Here is an 18391-nt window from a genome sequence, read left to right as displayed (position 1 = left end):
AAATATTTAAATAGATTTTAATTTCATCAAATCTTATTTTTTGGGTATTATTTATATATTATGAATTATATTCTTTACACCAGAAATGTTATTTATAAACAAGCGTATGAGTTTAGTAATGACAAGTAAGACAGAGTTGTATATTATACATCTGATAGTTCAAAATGGAAAGTTATAAGTTATAAGTTATCAGCCGTGTACACTGATCAATACCTGCAGAAGTGAAACGATGCATGAACTTGCAAGCCCGACAGGAAATCGCTTGAATACCTGGACGTGTCACCTCACACCCCTCACAATACCTTTGGAAGTAATACCTTTAGCCATGCTGGTGATCAGATAAGGGAAGATCAAAATATATTTGAAAAAAGTTTATTACTTTAAAGAATTATGAACAAATTAGATTTTCGAAAACAATTTTCACGGAACACTTATTTATGATTTCAACTTTGACTTTTCACCTAATTCCAATATCAACAGTTTAAAAACAACAGACCATGGTAATTTAAAAAAAGTAAGAATATTTTCCGTATCAAGTTAGTTAGTCGTATTAAACAACCGTACGATTGACAAGATATCGACACGCAATTACGACTACATCGGTTACTGTAGTTTTGTTTCTTTGTGGTTTATAGACATATCGTTTTTATTCATCGGGAAAGAAGACAAGATGGCGGATCTCGGAGAATTGATACTCTAAATTTAAAATCGATGGTGATCGCTTATCTAGCGGAATAAAACTTTAATATCTATGAATTTGAACATTTTTATACAGAATGAACATAATATCAATTTTTGATTTTTTTGCGAAGTTTCCCTTTAACAATAAAATAATGGTTAATTTTCTATTGTAACGAATATGGATGAAATATTTGCCACTGGACGAAAAGCAAACACTATTAAATTTACCATTTGCGAACCTTCTATGTATAATACAACATATGTGTTTTATTTATTTGTTGTTCACTCCTCCAAATGTTATTTAATTCGGTCAAAAATATTGTTATCGGGATATATTAGTTTGTTTTGGGAATATTACGTTGTTCTTGTATTTCTTGGGTTATCGTGGTTGCCGTTTGTTGCGTTTGCCTTATATTATAGCTACGAATCGAGCCCGTCAGCATGAACAAAATACCAACCAAAGACAACCATACTCTAAATAATAATATCATGACTAGGGACAGACCAGAATAAATAATGCGGCGGGATTAAACCTGTTTTGTCAACCGTCAACCCTTCACCTGACCTAGTCTACCATGCTGACTGACATTTAAAGTAAGCCTGGTACATCTCTATTCAATTGAGGGTCACACACAGTCGGAAACCCGGTTGAAATAGAACAAAAGAATGGAAGCTCTTTGTTAGAGAAGGCGATAAATGTTTACTGTAATGTTTACTATAGTAACAAAAATTTTAAAAGTTAATAGAAACAAATAAAATGACAATTATCTTCTCAATTACGAAATGTTTTATTTTAAAAACACCATTTGAATAAGTTTTTGAATTTATCTTATCTATTAAATAGTAAGGGAGCTACCATTTGATTTTTATGGGGGGGGGGAGCTAGGATGAAATTTGAAAAACATAGGCACATAGGCAGGACAGGAGTTTTGAGTAAAAAAAAAAAGGCAGGATGAGACACTGCAAAAAAAAAAAGGCAGGATGACAATTTAGGTAAAAAAAGTCAGGATAAACTAATAAAAAAAAATGCAGGACCGAATAGAGTGAAAAATAAAAAGGCAGGACAGAGATTACAACTAAAAAAAAATGCAGGACAAAATTTTTCATCCTAGCCCCCCCCCCCCCCCCATAAAAATCAAATGGTAGCTCCCTAATGCAGAACAATAAGATACCAAGTCGAGGACATGGGTATCTATCAAGTTGGATGTAGAAAATGCATAGCCTCCGATTTTTTTTTTGATTTTTTTTTACCACGGACGGAGAACTGTCAATCTTCAAGTTCAGTAATTTTCGTGTTCTATTATGTGACTCAAGAAAAAAATCCAAAAAATGGGTAAAAATTGTATCGAAAAGAGAAAATCGAGTGCACCTTTTTATGTTTAGGCGTCAGTTTGGGTGTATATTTTGTCTTTAAAACGTACAAAGCAAGAGTATATCATTTCGCTTCAGATTCTATCATTTTTATATATCAAAGCTACAGGTTGACTTTAAAACATAAAAAAAATCACAGTACGAAAAGATGAAATATATGGGTCAAGTGAAATACCTATCTAATGAATCACGAAAACAGAGAAGGTGTGTTCGAATAGCTATTTTTTTAATAAAATTACTTGACGACAGTCTTTTAAGTTGGATGATGAAAATGCATATCTTCGAAAAAATACTATTTTGTGTGTGTGATAACTAGGGTTATTAATCTTCAACCACTGAAAATTTTTAGTCTGCCCTTCCACGAAATTTTAAATTAAGGTTTTTTTTAATGTTTAAGAATTTTCGAAAATTCAACCTGACAATCGATCAGACAATAGTTTTAAGTTGAATCAATGCAGACAAGATCATTAACTGATGCTCATTAGCTAGTAGACACATTTGTCTTTTAAAATACAACTGTCATATAAGGATCGTAATGGTGCTATGTGGATAAATTTATCGGTTTTCAAGAGCAAAATTGGCAGCGCGTCATCCCTACAATGGCTCCCATTTCTACGATTGTGAAAATGAATTGGCGTAATGGGGAGATAATTTTGACGAAGTAGAATCCTGACTGAACAGTTCTGTTTGTTCTGAATAGTTATGTCAATAGAAAGGCAAATTAGCTAAAACGAATTTAAAATTTATATCCGTACCAAGTCAGTAGCGGATCCAAAACTTTTCATAAAAAGGGGGGGGGGCTCCAGTCATGCTTCAATGATTCCGTACATAAACAACCATTTTTTCCCCCTCAAAAAGGGAGGCGGACACCCCCCTTTGAATCCGCCTATGCAAGTCGATGATTTTTTGTTGTTTTCTGGTTGTTCCTTTGGTCTGAGACTATTATAAACATTTCTCATCATTTTTCAAGTATTCGACTCTGTTAAGCACACGTTGACCACTTCATGAAGACAAGCATTTCTGTCATTCCACCTTTTTTTTTACACCACTGCATAAGGATTAGGTATTGACCCCTCACAATGACAATCAACAGACAAAAAAACATCGTTTAGACAACCACATATATTTTATTTTTATTTCATTATTCCCATCCCTTTTGTTTTAACTAAAATAATTTTACAGCTGATTCCTTAAAATCCTGCAAAGCAAAACTTTGGTTTGCTTGCTTGCTTTGTTTGTATAATTGTTTATACAAGCTTTGTAAATAAGATTGACATCTAAACAATATATATAGGCATAGTTTAAACTTAATATATTATATTTGAATTTAATTGGGTGTTATCCTAATGATTTTACAATATACAAACAAAGCAAACAAGCTAACGAATGTTTTGTTCTACATGCATTAGGAAATTAGCTGTAAATGATATTTATTCATTTTAACTTTTTCTTTTGATGTTTTAGCTACATGTAAATTTGCAATTTATACACAATGTATCTTTTTTTTCTTTTTCTTTATATTTGATTTTTTTCAGAATTTTGTTTAAAGTTCTTTAACCCATCCATATCCAAGTTTTAGTTATATTTCCATACTGCCATCCGTCTCCACAATAAGAAGGGTCCCTTACACACAACAACCTACCAAATCCTGCAAAGAGAAAACAAACTAATTATTTCTTATAAAGGTAACTCTGTAACATAAGATGTAATGAATAACCTTATTGTATTACTGTATGTACAAATTATCTCAGAAATCAACTTGAATGAAATCGGCATATAATTATGGTGGCCATTTCGCGTTTTCGCCTTTCATATTCTTCAGGGCAAAAATGCAAAAACTCAGAAAAGCCGAAAAGGCAAAAACGCGAAACAACATTAACCGGCCACCAAAGGTATTTTATACAACGATCAAAGAAACAAATATTGTTTATAAAACACTTCACAGAAAAAAAAGTAAAAGAGTAATTTAAGAGGAGGAGACGATAATTGAACTTTGATATATTCTAATATAGGTCAGCAAGGCAAAGGTTTATATACATTGGACTTTCAATCGGCGGATATCATGATTTAAACCCATACCAATTATATAACAAGTTTATCTAAAATGTTAATAACGTCTATAGACATTGTATGCAAAAAAGGCGATATGAATGAAGTTCAAAATAACCTTTACAGATGATTGCAATGAGTATGAAGATACTATCTTTGGTTAGGTTGCTTCTTAGCTGAACCATGAAGTCATAATTAGGTTAGGTAAACTACCCTCCTTTAAGAGTAGACTAGTCCGACAGATAACCAATCTATATGTCTGTAGGACTAAGCTACTTCGAAAGCAGGGTAGTATACCTTATCTTACAATGACTTCGTGGTTCAGCTAGCAAGCAAGCTAACCAAAGATATTACCTTTAGCTATACATACTCATTGCAATCGGCTGTAAATGTTATGTTTGCTTAGAAATTGTATGTAAAACCATGGAAGTATTATATCATTTATTTTCCATGGTTACACTTTACTTCGATGGTAAAACTTATCTAATTAAAGTAAGAATGAAGTTCAAAATGATCTAAAATGATAAGTTACTTAGACATTGTATGTAAAACTTATCTAATTTAACGGAGATATGAATTAAGTTCGAAATGACCTATTAGTTGTGGTACAAAGCAACTATAGACTCCTAGATGCAGTCTTACGATAAGCTGTCTAGTTGTAAGAACTTTAGCATTTGCGACAACTTAACAAGGATTACTTAATCATATTGAAATAAGTTAAGTCATTGATTTATGTAATAAGGCCATGATCTTAAGTTGTTGTAGCAGTAACTGATGCATATATGCGAAGGGATTTCCAATAATCAATTTAAGTTCATTGAGAGTTACATAACATGAACAAACTATTTTAAGATCTTGCAAGTGTTCAAAGACAATGTAAAGTGCAAGTTATATATACAGTGAACTTATGAGGAGATGATTGGTTCCTGCTATACAAATCCTCGATCCGGCTTTGGCAATCCAAACTTTTTAACTCGGCGATGAATGCTGGTATAAAGTACGAAACGAGTCAGACTTGAGCACAACGATGTGACGAACTTTGATTTAATGAGTCTTACCACATATTATTAAAGCGGAATTATCACTGAAATACTAGACAAACTTATCGGAATCGAATACCTACTGGGATTCATTGTCTAGAACAAATTATTTTGTGTTATAGATACAATTTGATAAACATGTCAGTTAAAACGAAAAGATAGTACAGAAACGGAGTTTCCCATCATTTTAGATGATATTTCCCTATGTGGCCCTATTACATGGCACCAAATTAAAAAAAAAATCGTTTTTTTTCAAATTTCCCGCCATTTTACACGGTCTCCTGTCAATCATATGATGTAACCTCATAATACTTACTGCTAGCTAGTTTACGGATAGCACGTTTACATGTTAACCTCGTTAATGACCTTGACTTTGAGGTATGTTTCGTTCCATTTTTCATTGATGCAGAACTGCAATCAGACAAATAACAATGTAGCTTTTCATTGATGCAGAACTGCAATCAGACAAATAAAAATGTAGCTTTTCATTGACGCAGAACTGCAATCAGACAAATAAAAATGTAGCACAGTGTTCTATGTCCAAACAAATTTCACTTAATATGTTGTTTGTTAAGTATCCCTTACCTTTTTTCTGTACGACTTATTGAGCAGCCATTTAACTTTTGAACTTCAAAAAGGGGGAGGGGTTACGGTTTTTTGTCTGAGTCACTGAGATTTTATGCGCGCATCATCTTGGCTTGATTATTTGTTATTATCAAATTAGGGATCATAATATTATTGTTTTAGAAAAAAAAACATGATCCCCACCTTCTTTGAAATTAAATTGTAGTTCTCTTGTGGTTATTAATCTGAACATCTTGAATATGTTCAAATTCAAATCGATTTATTCAGGATAAAAGTAATTTCATTTTCTAAATAATTCTTTGCAGTCTAGAATATATATACATTCATGCCTACCCTTCTGGAGCACCTGAGATCACCCCCAGTTTTTGTTGGTGTTCGTGTTGTTTCTTGTGTACTGTTATTTGTCTGTTTGTGTTCTTATTTTTTTAGCCATGGCGTTGTTAGTTTATTTTTCGATCTATGAGTTTGACTATCCCTCTAGTATCTTTCGCCCCTCTTACATCTATTCTAAACTTATTTTATTTGCTTTTACATATATGATGAAAAGGATCAGACGCAGAACTTACATGGTCCTCTATAAAATATATTTAGTAATAAAGACAGAGATCGACAACATTAAACAATTATATATGTCTACACTATACAAATAGATAAATAACAGTTCTACGTTTCAATGCTTATTCAAAATCATTCTTTAATACATATGTAAATGCATAACGAAGGAAGAACTAGATCAAAATGTCAACACAGTCTAACATTTTGTTTGACTTTTATAAGATTAAAATGAAAGACTTCATTTTATATGAAAGACTTCATTTTATAGGACAATAAAGGTTTATGTCGATATTTATCTAAATGAATAAAAACGTATTCTAATTAACAGATACATGTATACTTTCATTTTGCCGGTTTCTTCATCAAAATTCTAATCTCACTACTGGTAATTTATTATTTTTTTACACGATGGAAACATTTGTATATTTGCATAAGCACGTGTATTCTAAAGGAAGTAATACCAAAAACCCAGTTTAAAAACAATCCTAGTGTTAATATATTAAAAAGGTCGCACTTACTTTTTGCTAATTTTATTCCGATAAAAAGTTCGGTTCGTTACCATATGGATAGGTTTCTTATTTCATCCAGAATGTGGTTTTTTTTGTAAATAACATATTTATATCCACGTAAAGCATGGTAACATGTGTTTACGTATTTACATGATATTTATTGATTTTGGAATATTTCAAGTCAGATTTGCATATATTTATGATACAGTGAAATTCATTACGATTGTGCAGGTGAATGCACTTTCAAACGAATTTTCGTAAAATACGGTTAATTCTTTAGCTTGTTATAACGAATCCAAATGTGATTGTGGGATTATTATCATGGGGGACGTGTAAGAGATTGACATAGACGATACACAGACTGAAATTAAATTTCGGTTGTTAGAATTTAAAGTCTTTTTTTGGGTTTTGTTTAAGTACGTGTAGAGATTTCGTGTCACGAATTTTAAAATACAGTTGATTCCTACTTGTTATGCTGTTGAGGGCCGGTACATATCCGAGTGTTAATGATCACACAATTTCACAGTTTTGGGAATATTTTGATGTCTTTAATAGTGGATTTTTTTCTCTCCAAATTTTGACTGTTTCAGGTTTTATGTACCATCATTTGATGCTCTTTAATTTAACTTTATCTGTAAAGCAATAAGCAATAAGATAGCGCCCGTTTTGTTCAGTTTCATCTTTAACATGCTACTATGACATTTGTAACAAACATACAAGCAGAGCCAAATACAATGAAAGTCCCAACTATGTATTGGCTTCCGAAGCTGCACAAAACACCTTACAAATATAGATTTATTTCGTCTTCAAGCCATTGTTCCACTACTAAATTGTCTATTCTTCTTACCAGCACACTTGGTACCATTAAAAACCTGATAATAAATTGTTCAAATAAGGCCTTCGAAAATAGTGGAATTAATTACTTTTGGAGTGTCAAGAACTCGTTGGAAGTACTTGATAAATTGCATGCTTACATTGGTGATTTTGAATCTGTTCAAAGTTTTGATTTTTCTACCCTGTATACCACATTGCCTCACATTCTCATTAAGAAAAAATTCACACACCTAATTAAATGGGTATTTAAAAAATCAGAATGTGAATATATATGTTCAAACTCTTTTAGGTCATTTTTTAGTAGCAATAAACAAAAAAGCTATGTCAATTGGACATGCTTTGATACTATATATGCCCTTGAATTTTTACTAGATAACATTTTTGTTCGCTTTGGGGATTCCGTGTATCGTCAGATTATCGGAATTCCAATGGGGACAAACTGTGCACCACTTATTGCGGACCTGTTTTTGTATTGCTATGAGTTACAATTTATGACAAAAATAAGCAAAGACCAATCGAAACAACATCTGATAAACAAATTTAATAATACTTTTAGATATTTGGATGATATTTTGGCTCTCAATAATGACGACTTCAGTATGTATATTAAAGAAATTTATCCTGTTGAAATAAAGCTTATACTAACAATGACCACTGCCCTTTCCTCGATCTTGATATCTATATCACTAACGGAAAGCTGAATACTAAAATTTATGATAAAAGAGATGATTTTTCATTTCCTATCGTTAATTATCCATTTTTAGATGGTGACGTTCCCTTGTCACCATCTTACGGTGTTTATATATCTCAACTTGTACGATTCGCTCGTGTATGTAACAATGTTTTAGATTTTAACGAGAGAAATTTATGTATTACTGAAAAATTATTACACCAGGGTTTTCGATATCACAAACTAGTCAAAACATTTACTAAATTTTATCATCGGTATAAGGACATCATTCGTAAATATAGCTCAACATGCAGACTTCTTAAACGTTCAGGTATTTCACATCCATTTTTTTATGGAAATATTCTTTATAAAGCACAAAGGTGTCAGTATTCACCTCAAAAACTAACAAAACCTTTGAATAGACTTATTAAGAAGGGATATAGTTACGATACTGTTGTCAGGTCATTAAAGATTGCATATTTTGGCGTTAATATTGATTCACTTATAGGGTCTTTGCATCGGAACTAAACACATTTATTCAAAAACCAGTTGTTGGCATGACACGGGTTATGTTCTTCTCATATATGTTATGATGATATGATACTAAACCCCTAACGGGAAGGATTGTGCCTGATGTTCATATGAGTGAAATCATAATCTTTCAGTCAGTTTAATTGAACTTGGAGCTGGCATGTCAGTTAACTGCTAGTAGTCTTTTGTTATTTATGTATTATTGTCATTTTGTTTATTTTCTTTGATTACATCTTCTGACATCAGACTCGGACTTCTCTTAAACTGAATTTTAATGTGCGTATTGTTATGCGTTTACTTTTCTACATTGGCTAGAGGTATAGGGGGAGGGTTGAGATCTCACAAACATGTTTAACCCCGCCGCATTTTTGCGCCTGTCATAAGTCAGGAGCCTCTGGCCTTTGTTAGTCTTGAATTATTATAATTTTAGTTTCTTGTGTACAATTTGGAAATTAGTATGGCGTTCATTATCACTGAACTAGTATATATTTGTTTAGGGGCCAGCTGAAAGACGCCTCCGGGTGCGGGAATTTTTCGCTACATTGAAGACCTGTTGGTGACCTTCTGCTGTTGTTTTTTTTCTATGGTCGGGTTGTTGTCTCTTTGGCACATTCCCCATTTCCATTCTCAATTTTACTAGTTTAATTTTATTGCACGTTTTCTTTTCTGGTTTAGATTAGATTAGTTTCTTTCTGATTTGTATGTCCCACCTACGATAGTAAAGGGGCATTTGTTTTCTGGTCTGTGGGTCCGTTCGTCCGTCTGTCCTGCTTCAGGTTAAAGTTTTTACTTGAAAAACGTTGACTTTTCTAAACAGTGTTCATTACTAGTATGTGTATTGTTGATTTATTTTTTTATCGTCCATATTTAAAAACACTTCAACGGATTTTATAAAATGAACAATTTAGGACATAATTTAAACAATACTTACTAATTGAAGACACAGAAAGTTGTATATTTATTGTATAATTTTGACACAGGAAGGGTAGATATGTAAATTCTGGTTTGGATCTGCAGCATTCGTTCGAATTTTGAAGAGCACAAAAAAAAAATGCGAGATTTGGTTTTTGTGACAGAAACACAAATTTCAAAAAATCGTTAATTCTGCCACGATCTTTTGAAATCTTGTTACAAAACTTTTAATTTTTTTTCCTTAATATATACGGAATAAAAAGATATATCATTTTCGGAATAATCTATTTGAATTACCTTTTAATCACTCTTAACTTCACCCCTATCCATATTTTTTTCTATTTTCGGCTTGACCACAAAACAAAGTGAACTTTTCGTCCTGGTCAGACGCGTCCAGTTAACGATGACGTCATAAATAAAACATACACCATTAACACCAAAGACTACTCTTGCTAGGAGTACAACTTTTTTTTAATAAGTTTAAAAAATGACAAGAATAACTTCAAAGCAACGCTGATCATATGTCGCGGTGTTTCTTGTCTACACGCTCAAAATCATTGTTATTAGGGATCATTCGAGTAACAAAATGAATAAAAGTATTGATTTTAAGGCATATTCCATTTCTACTTTTAATTAGGCACATTTTGATATATACATTTATAGAGTTATCAATTCCGAAACTTCTAACGTTACAAATGCAATAAAGGCGAACTGGAAAGCAAAACCCGCATTATCACCAACATCTAGACATATTTCATATCGAATGTACTACATTTGGGTCTTTGAACTTCTATTTGAGAACCACGTTTACAAAAGGATCAATTATAAATTAATCTGTTATAATGTTTCTCCATTGTTGAAGCATCTATAATACTAAAATAACGAGGTCCAATTTGTCAACCGTCATCACGTAAAAACGACGAATCAAAGAATACAAATTCAAATTCAAATTCAAATTCAAAGTTTTATTGCCATATAAACTTTACAGTTTGTGACATAATATAACAACAACAAAAAACAAATAAAGACAATAACTAAGTAACTCAATATATATACACAAATTCAGGTAAATAATTATGGAACGCCATGACTGCCTTATGTTAATGATCAGCATTATATGCAGTGCTCACACCATTATATTAAGTGCTCACAACATTATATTAAGTGCTCACAACATTATATTAAGTGCTCACACCATTATATGCAGTGCTCACACCATTATATTAAGTGCTCACAACATTATACTAAGTGCTCACACCATTATATGCAGTGCTCACACCATTATATTAAGTGCTCACAACATTATATTAAGTGCTCACAACATTATATGCAGTGCTCACACCATTATATTAAGTGCTCACAACATTACGTTTTTTGTTGTATGATGAGATTGTTGTATGATGAGATTGATGTATGATGAGATCATTCGGTAAACATCGTTTTTTAGCGGAAATTACCGAATCCATAATTTGTAAATTACGGTAATGCCCAGCAAACAAATTTAAACAGTTATTAAAGTCATGTGATCATAAGGCAGTATACAATATTTAAAACTGATTGAAATAAGTAAGGAAAAGATGAAACTAAGAAGTGAATGATTAAAGTAGTTCTGTTCGTCGTAAGAAATACGAATGGCAAAATGTAAGTGAAATAATAAAAAGCTTATTTAATGAAATATTGAAGGGAAATTTGTGTGACATATTCCTCGAGCTCATTTCCTACTGAAGAACTTTAGCAAGGTGCCACTTTATAGTCCGTACTCAGTTTAAAAAAAGCTGAATTACATTTTAAATAAAACAGTCAGCTTTCTATAACACATAAGCGTTATATTACACTAGCTTATATATATGTCATGATTGAGTCATTTTTGGCATCCATTTTCAGAATTTGTTATTTCACATGAATAAGTATCTAACAGATATGGAAAATGCAGTTTAAAGCATTTCATTGTAGGTGTTTAACATAACTTTAGGCAGCAACCATTTAATTTTTTTTGGGGGGGGGGGGGGGGGGGAGGGCTATTGATTTTTATTTTTCTCGCGACAAGTCGAAAATAATTTTTTTAATTCAATTTTAGCATTACATATATTGGCAGCTAGGGGTGAATCAATCAAATTTTTTTTCTCAGAATCAAAAACAAATTATTTTTTTCTCCAAAAACTGGAAACACACTTTTTTTCAAAAAAATCCATAAATTTTACCCTTTCAAGACCCAGTTTAACATTATTTTCATTTAAAGTTATCATCTCTTATGAAAACTGAGTTTGTGGGGATGAAAAACGTTTACTACGTTTGTTCGTCATTTTGCACGGTTAATATATATAAAAAAAGTGGTATGCTTGATAATGAAACAACTTTCCACAAGAGACAAAATGACATCACAGAAATTAACAACTAAACGGCCACAGTACGGCCTTCAACAATGAGCAAAGCCCATACTGCATAGTCATGCAGCTATAGAAGACCCCGAAATAATAAACGTAAAACATTCCTAATTTATGTACAAACAAACGATCGAAAAACTAACATGTATATAACACATTAACAAACGACAACCACTGAAATAAAGGCACCTCCTGACTTGGGACAGCCACATATACAGAATGTGCGGCGGGTTTTAACATGTTAGCGGGATACCAACCCTCCGTCTAACCTGGGACAGTGGCGTAACAGAACAACATAAGAACGAACTATGAAAATCAGTTGTAAAAGGCTTAACTCATCAGATGGGTACAAATATAAATCCATCTACCAGAAAATAGAGTAGACGTGGGCGGGTACTTCTATATCCCAACAACAAAAAGACACTATAAGTACTGATCTGAGAGTACTCGCAATTACTGACAGCTAGTTCAAAGCCACTAACAACTAATAAAAAAACATGCATCTAAGTTTTGCATTTAGGTAAAGATTGAAACAAACTGTGAGTAAAATAGAATGATTTACTATTATTGGATAGTAACGATTGTCCATGAAAAAGGAGTCATTTTCAATTTTCTTCAATTTGTACTTGTTTGGATGTATAAATATTTTGATATGAGCGTCACTGGTGAGTCTTATGTAGACGAAACAAGCATTTGGCGTACTAAATTATAATCCTGGTACCTTTGATAACTACTTGATCTAAATTAATTCTGGTTAAGGTACATTAAGATACAAAATATAATCAACTACAAGTCATAGAAGAATAATATCTTTTAGATCGCACTTCTTTGATAACAATGGACCTCGAAAAAAGATTCAAATTTGTGTTTAGGTCCAGATGATAGCAACAACACAAAAATAGGAATGCTATTTGTTGCTGAGCACTTCTTTGATTTTATTTAAAGTCCACACAATTTGTTTTGTAACGGAAGCACAAAAAAAAATACTCATTATTATGTCAATATATAATTGTAATATAATTATATTAATGGAGAACTTCTAGTATTGTTTTACTGTGAATTCTTCTCGTTGTTGTGATTGGCGTTCTAATTCTTCTCACATACAAGCTTGTCTATAGTCTGAGGATTTCTGTTATTTTTGCTACCAATTTTTTTCCATATCCCATGTTAGGATCAATCTCAAAGGTTGAAAATTTCATATCTGAATATTTTTTTCGTTATCTGGAAAGTTACTTTTGACGGCGGATCTTGATTGTTTCTGTGGGGCTTCTTTCTCATGGATAGGGATGGATAGGGATCACTCACAAAAATGGAAAATTGTCGAAACTAATTTGACTTTTATGTATAGCATAAAATCGAGAATGGAAATGGGGAATGTATCAAAGAGATCACAACCCGACTCCATAGAAAAAACAACGGCAGAAGGTCACCAACAGTTCTTCAATGTAAAGAGAAATTCCCGAACCCGGAGGCGTCCTTCAGCTGGCCCATAAACGAATATATATTAGTTCAGTGATAATGAACGCCATACTAATTTCCAAATTGTACACAAGAAACTAAAATTATAATAATATAAGATAAACAAAGACCAGAGGCTCCTGACTTGGGACAGGCGCAAAAATGCGGCGTAGTCCGAATTATATTCTTAAAAGAATTTAAATTCACAAACTAGTTATTTTGCACCAAACATTAATAACTGTTTAAATTTGTATGCTGGGAATTACCGTAATTTACAAATTATGGATTCGGTAATTTCCGCAAAAAAACGATGTTTACCGAATGATCTCATCATACATCAATCTCATCATACACCAATCTCATCATACAACAAAAAACGTATAATGTTGTGAGCACTTCATATAATGGTGTGAGCACTTAATATAATGTTGTGAGCCCTTAATATAATGTTGTGAGCACTTAATATAATGGTGTGAGCACTGCATATAATGTTGTGAGCACTTATTATAATGTTGTGAGCACTTAATATAATGGTGTGAGCACTGCATATAATGGTGTGAGCACTTAATATAATGTTGTGAGCACTTAATATAATGTTGTGAGCACTTAATATAATGGTGTGAGCACTGCATATAATGCTGATCATTAACATAAGGCAGTCATGGCGTTCCATAAATAATAAAGGGTCCCCTGTCCTCAGTTCCATTGACTTTTTTATAAAGGATCCTAGTTTATTCACTTGTGTTGGTGTTGATGGGTTAAGTATATATATAACTTTGTCATTGTCAGTGAGATTAGCAAATGAATTACTTTCTCTGTTAATGCAATCAAAATATGTTAATCTAATATTTGAATTATGAGCAAAATTTATTAAGAAATGTTTCTCATCATCTACTACTTTGCATTTTTTGCAAAGTCTCTCTCCGCGAGGAATTTTAAAATGCCTCCCTTTTTCAATTAATAATGAATGGTCACTGATTCTAAGTTTTGTAATTAATTTTCTAAATTCAAAGTTTGGGTTAGAGAGGTAAGGTTTGATCAATAGATTTGGCTCAAGTGCTTTATAAAAATTTAATTTACTTTTATCATCAATAGATGTTAACTTATTTATCAACAGGTTGTTGTAGTATGAATTTATTTGGGGTTTAATATAGCTTTTAATATTTTTTAATTGTTTTAAATTATCACAGGTTTTTAGTCTATCTATATCAATGTTAGATTCAGAAAGAATATCTTTTGCAAAAGTGAACCATGAATAGGTGCCACTAGAATCCAAAGTTTTAGTTAATTGAAAAGATTCATGTAATAAGGGATTCAAATTTGAGGTGAAGAGCCTTGCTAAATACATAATAGTTTGGGTTTTTATATGACATTCAATAGGCAGTCTTCCCAATTCGTTCCTTGTACCAAAATTTGAGGCACTTTTGTTAGTGCCAAGGGTAAACTTGCAATAACCAAGATGCAAGTTTTCTATTGGAGTCTTGTCAATAAAATTAAATGGGTCCACAATTTTTCCAGAAACCAAAGCTCTTTTTTTAGCTTTGAAATATGTTATATATGAGTCCAAATATGTTATTTCAGAATTATAAGTCAGTATAGGTCTCACTAAGGTGTCAAATAAGTTATTTGACACTCTGATAGGAAGGCTGCCAAGAGAATTAGTATATGTTTTAATAGAGAACAAAACCTTTTTTGCCTTTTTTGTTAATTCAGCTGTACTATGACTGAGATTACCATTTGATTTAATCAGCAGACCTAAGTAAGGATATTCTGAAACATTCTCTATTTTTTTGTTTTTATATACAAGTATAGATGCTTCAGGCTTTTGCTTTGTTGTTGAAAAGACCATACTTTTTGTTTTATTTATGTTTAGAGAAAGCTGCCAGTTTTCACAAAACATGGAAACTTTATTTAGACTATTTTGGAGACCCTCCTTAGATTCTGATAGTAAAAGCAGATCATCAGCAAACAGGAGGGAGCCTAGTTTACTATTTATAAGCTTCAAAGGACTTGAGTTGTCATCTTCCAAACCTTTAGTGATATCATTTATAAAAATGTTGAACAAAGTAGGACTTAATGAATCCCCTTGTTTCACACCTCTAGTAATGTCAAAATAGTCAGAAATGTAATCTTTATGTTTTAAAGAGGATTTGGTATTTAAATATTGTTGTTTTATTACTCTGTAAAATGACTTTCCTACTCCCATTTTGCATAATTTATACAGAAGGGCTGTCCTCCATACAGAGTCAAATGCCTTTCTTAAGTCAATGAAGCATGCATATATTTTTTTGTTATTTTTGTGTATATATTTATTAATTAAAGATTTTAATATAAAAATACTGTCAGCAGTTCTGTGGTTTTATCTGAAGCCAAACTGACAGTTATTCAGCTGTTTATCCACAACTGTGATTAGTCTATTATTAAGTACAGCATTGAATATTTTAGGAAGATTACTGATTAAAGATATACCTCTGTAATTATTGGGATCAGATTTGTCTCCCTTCTTATGAAGTGCGATTATATATGAGTCCTTCCATGATTTTGGGTATATACCCGTTTTTAGAATTAAATTAAATATTTTAACAATTGACTTAATTATTACTTGATTTGAGGTTTTAATTATTTCATTTATAATTCTATCTGGTCCAGCAGACTTTTGAAGTTTTAGTCCTCTGATTACCTTATTTACTTCTGAACAAGATATTGGAGCATCTGTTTCAGCTTTGAAGTCTATATTATTTTCTAATAGCTTTAATTGTGATTCAATGTCTATCATAAAAGCATTATTTATAGATGAAGGTTTACCTTGATCTTGAAAATGTTTTATTAAAACTTCTTCATCTTTTAATACCTCTGGTATTTCATCTTTTTCTGTTTTATTCTTAAGAGATTTTAAAATTTTCCAATATTCCTTTGGATTTTGATTGATATATTCACTTAAACAATTATAAAGTTTTTGTTTATATTCATACTTTTTGTGTTTAACCATTTTCTTCAAGTTTTTTTTTAACTCAAAAAACTTTTGCTTTAAACTATTATTATTTGGATTATTTCTTGTTTTGTTTCCTATTTTATTTATTTGACGCTTGGTTTCATATATAACATTGTCTGACCAAACTTGTTTAAATTTCCTTTTCTTCTTCCTCCTCTTTTTTGGAGTTGCTTTACAAGAAAGGCTTGAAATATTATCTAAAATTTTTGTCAATTTTTCTGTAGCCTCATCAACACCAACCTGATTTTCCTCGTAATTAACCATTTCAAATTCTATTATCTCATTCTTTACATTTTCAGTCAATAAAGCATCAATAAGTTTAAGTTTAGAATTTTCTGTCCATTTATATGATTTAATCCAGTGCCACCCTTTTTCCTGAGACAAGGCCAATTTCTTTATCTATATTTATAGAGCACTTCATATATAAAGTAATTTGAACATGATCTGATAGGTAAGTAAAATCATTTGTTTTAAAATATTTGACTAAGGACAGGAGACTCTCGCTAACAACAGCATAATCAACAGTACTAAATCCACTGCTTGACATATATGTATAATATCCCAATGAGTCACCTAAAAATCGACCATTGAGTAAGCGCAGCCTTGAAGACAAACACAAGTCTAATAACTTTGTACCAACTGTATTTACAGAAGTATCTTGATTGTTTCTATTAATTTCTGAATCAGTAATATAATTTTCCGGGAGTAAATCAAAACCATCAAAATTATTGATGTGATCAGAATCATTTACAATAAAGTCAGCTCTTTGGCCAGTTCGAGCATTTAGATCTCCAATCAATACAATCTGTCCATTCATGGAGAAAGTAGATATCTCATTTTCTAAAAAATCTAAGTCATTATCATAGTGAGATGATGAAAAGGGGGGTATATAAAGAGCGCACAGATAAATATCATGTACAAATCCAAAAAAGTTCTTATTCAACTTAAGCCATAGTCTATTTGGCGAGGTTGTTGCTTCTTTTAAATATGTAATGCCTTTAAAGCATGGCTTTTTTATAGTAACAATAATGCCCCCACTATACCTTCTTGCTTTTTTTCTTTTTTTACGGGACTTAGAAATAATACAATGGCCTTCCAATTTAAATTCTTTAGATTCTCCCTTCCAGGTTTCTAAAAGTATGTTTATGTCACCTTTTAAATTCTCAATAAACAATTCATCTTTAAGTTTGTCTCCAAGGCCGTGAACATTCCGTGAGGATATAGATAAATTTTTATAACAATTTGACATTTGAGCATATAAATCTTTCTTATTTTGTTGTAAACCTGAAAACCTCAATATTCACAATATAAAGTTCAAATGATATTACCTTGTGTATGGTATATGGGAGGTAACTCTATTCTTTAAATTCAGAAAAATCAATATTTTAAGCCCTTGCATATATGCTAGTATTTACTAATTATATTAAAATCAATACCAAAGACAATTTGATGTAATAAACAAATTTATATTTATATGTTGTATATATCAATGCAATAACCTATTTCAGTATTTGTCATATAATTTCTTTTATTTCTAGTCACACTTTGAACATATAAAAAAAGAAATTAAAAAATAAAAATAAAAAAGCTTTTCTTTTGAATTTTATTTTACACCTCCCATTTCTGTTTGAGTTCTATATATAGAAAAATCAGTTATTAATCAGGACATATGAAAAGTCCATAAGACGGTAAACATATACCGGTAAGCAATATATCAATAAACTATACACTTTTCTTCTAATGATTCATACATATTTTCCACTGACATAAAAAAATCAGTTTGTAATCAGAACATATGAAAAGTACATATGTGGCGGTAA

General features: G+C 31.5%; 1 long non-coding RNA gene across 2 annotated transcripts; it reads right to left on the bottom strand.

Moving 5' to 3' along the window:
* Window positions 1-3255: 3255 nt before the first annotated feature.
* On the bottom strand, window positions 3256-6866 carry LOC143049145 (uncharacterized). 2 transcript variants are annotated; one of them, XR_012970085.1, is made up of 3 exons: window positions 6800-6866; window positions 5458-5552; window positions 3256-3700 (listed from the first exon to the last, which is right to left on the bottom strand). It is a non-coding gene; the product is annotated as an uncharacterized LOC143049145 (long non-coding RNA). The 2 variants fall into 2 exon arrangements; XR_012970086.1 differs by having other exon boundaries at window positions 5458-5596; window positions 6800-6859.
* Window positions 6867-18391: the final 11525 nt, after the last annotated feature.

The sequence above is a fragment of the Mytilus galloprovincialis genome, chromosome 10, assembly GCF_965363235.1.
Source record: "Mytilus galloprovincialis chromosome 10, xbMytGall1.hap1.1, whole genome shotgun sequence".
NCBI classification, from domain to species: Eukaryota; Metazoa; Mollusca; class Bivalvia; order Mytilida; family Mytilidae; genus Mytilus; species Mytilus galloprovincialis.
Note: the sequence above shows the minus strand (reverse complement) of the source record. Positions and strands in the feature narration are given on the sequence as shown.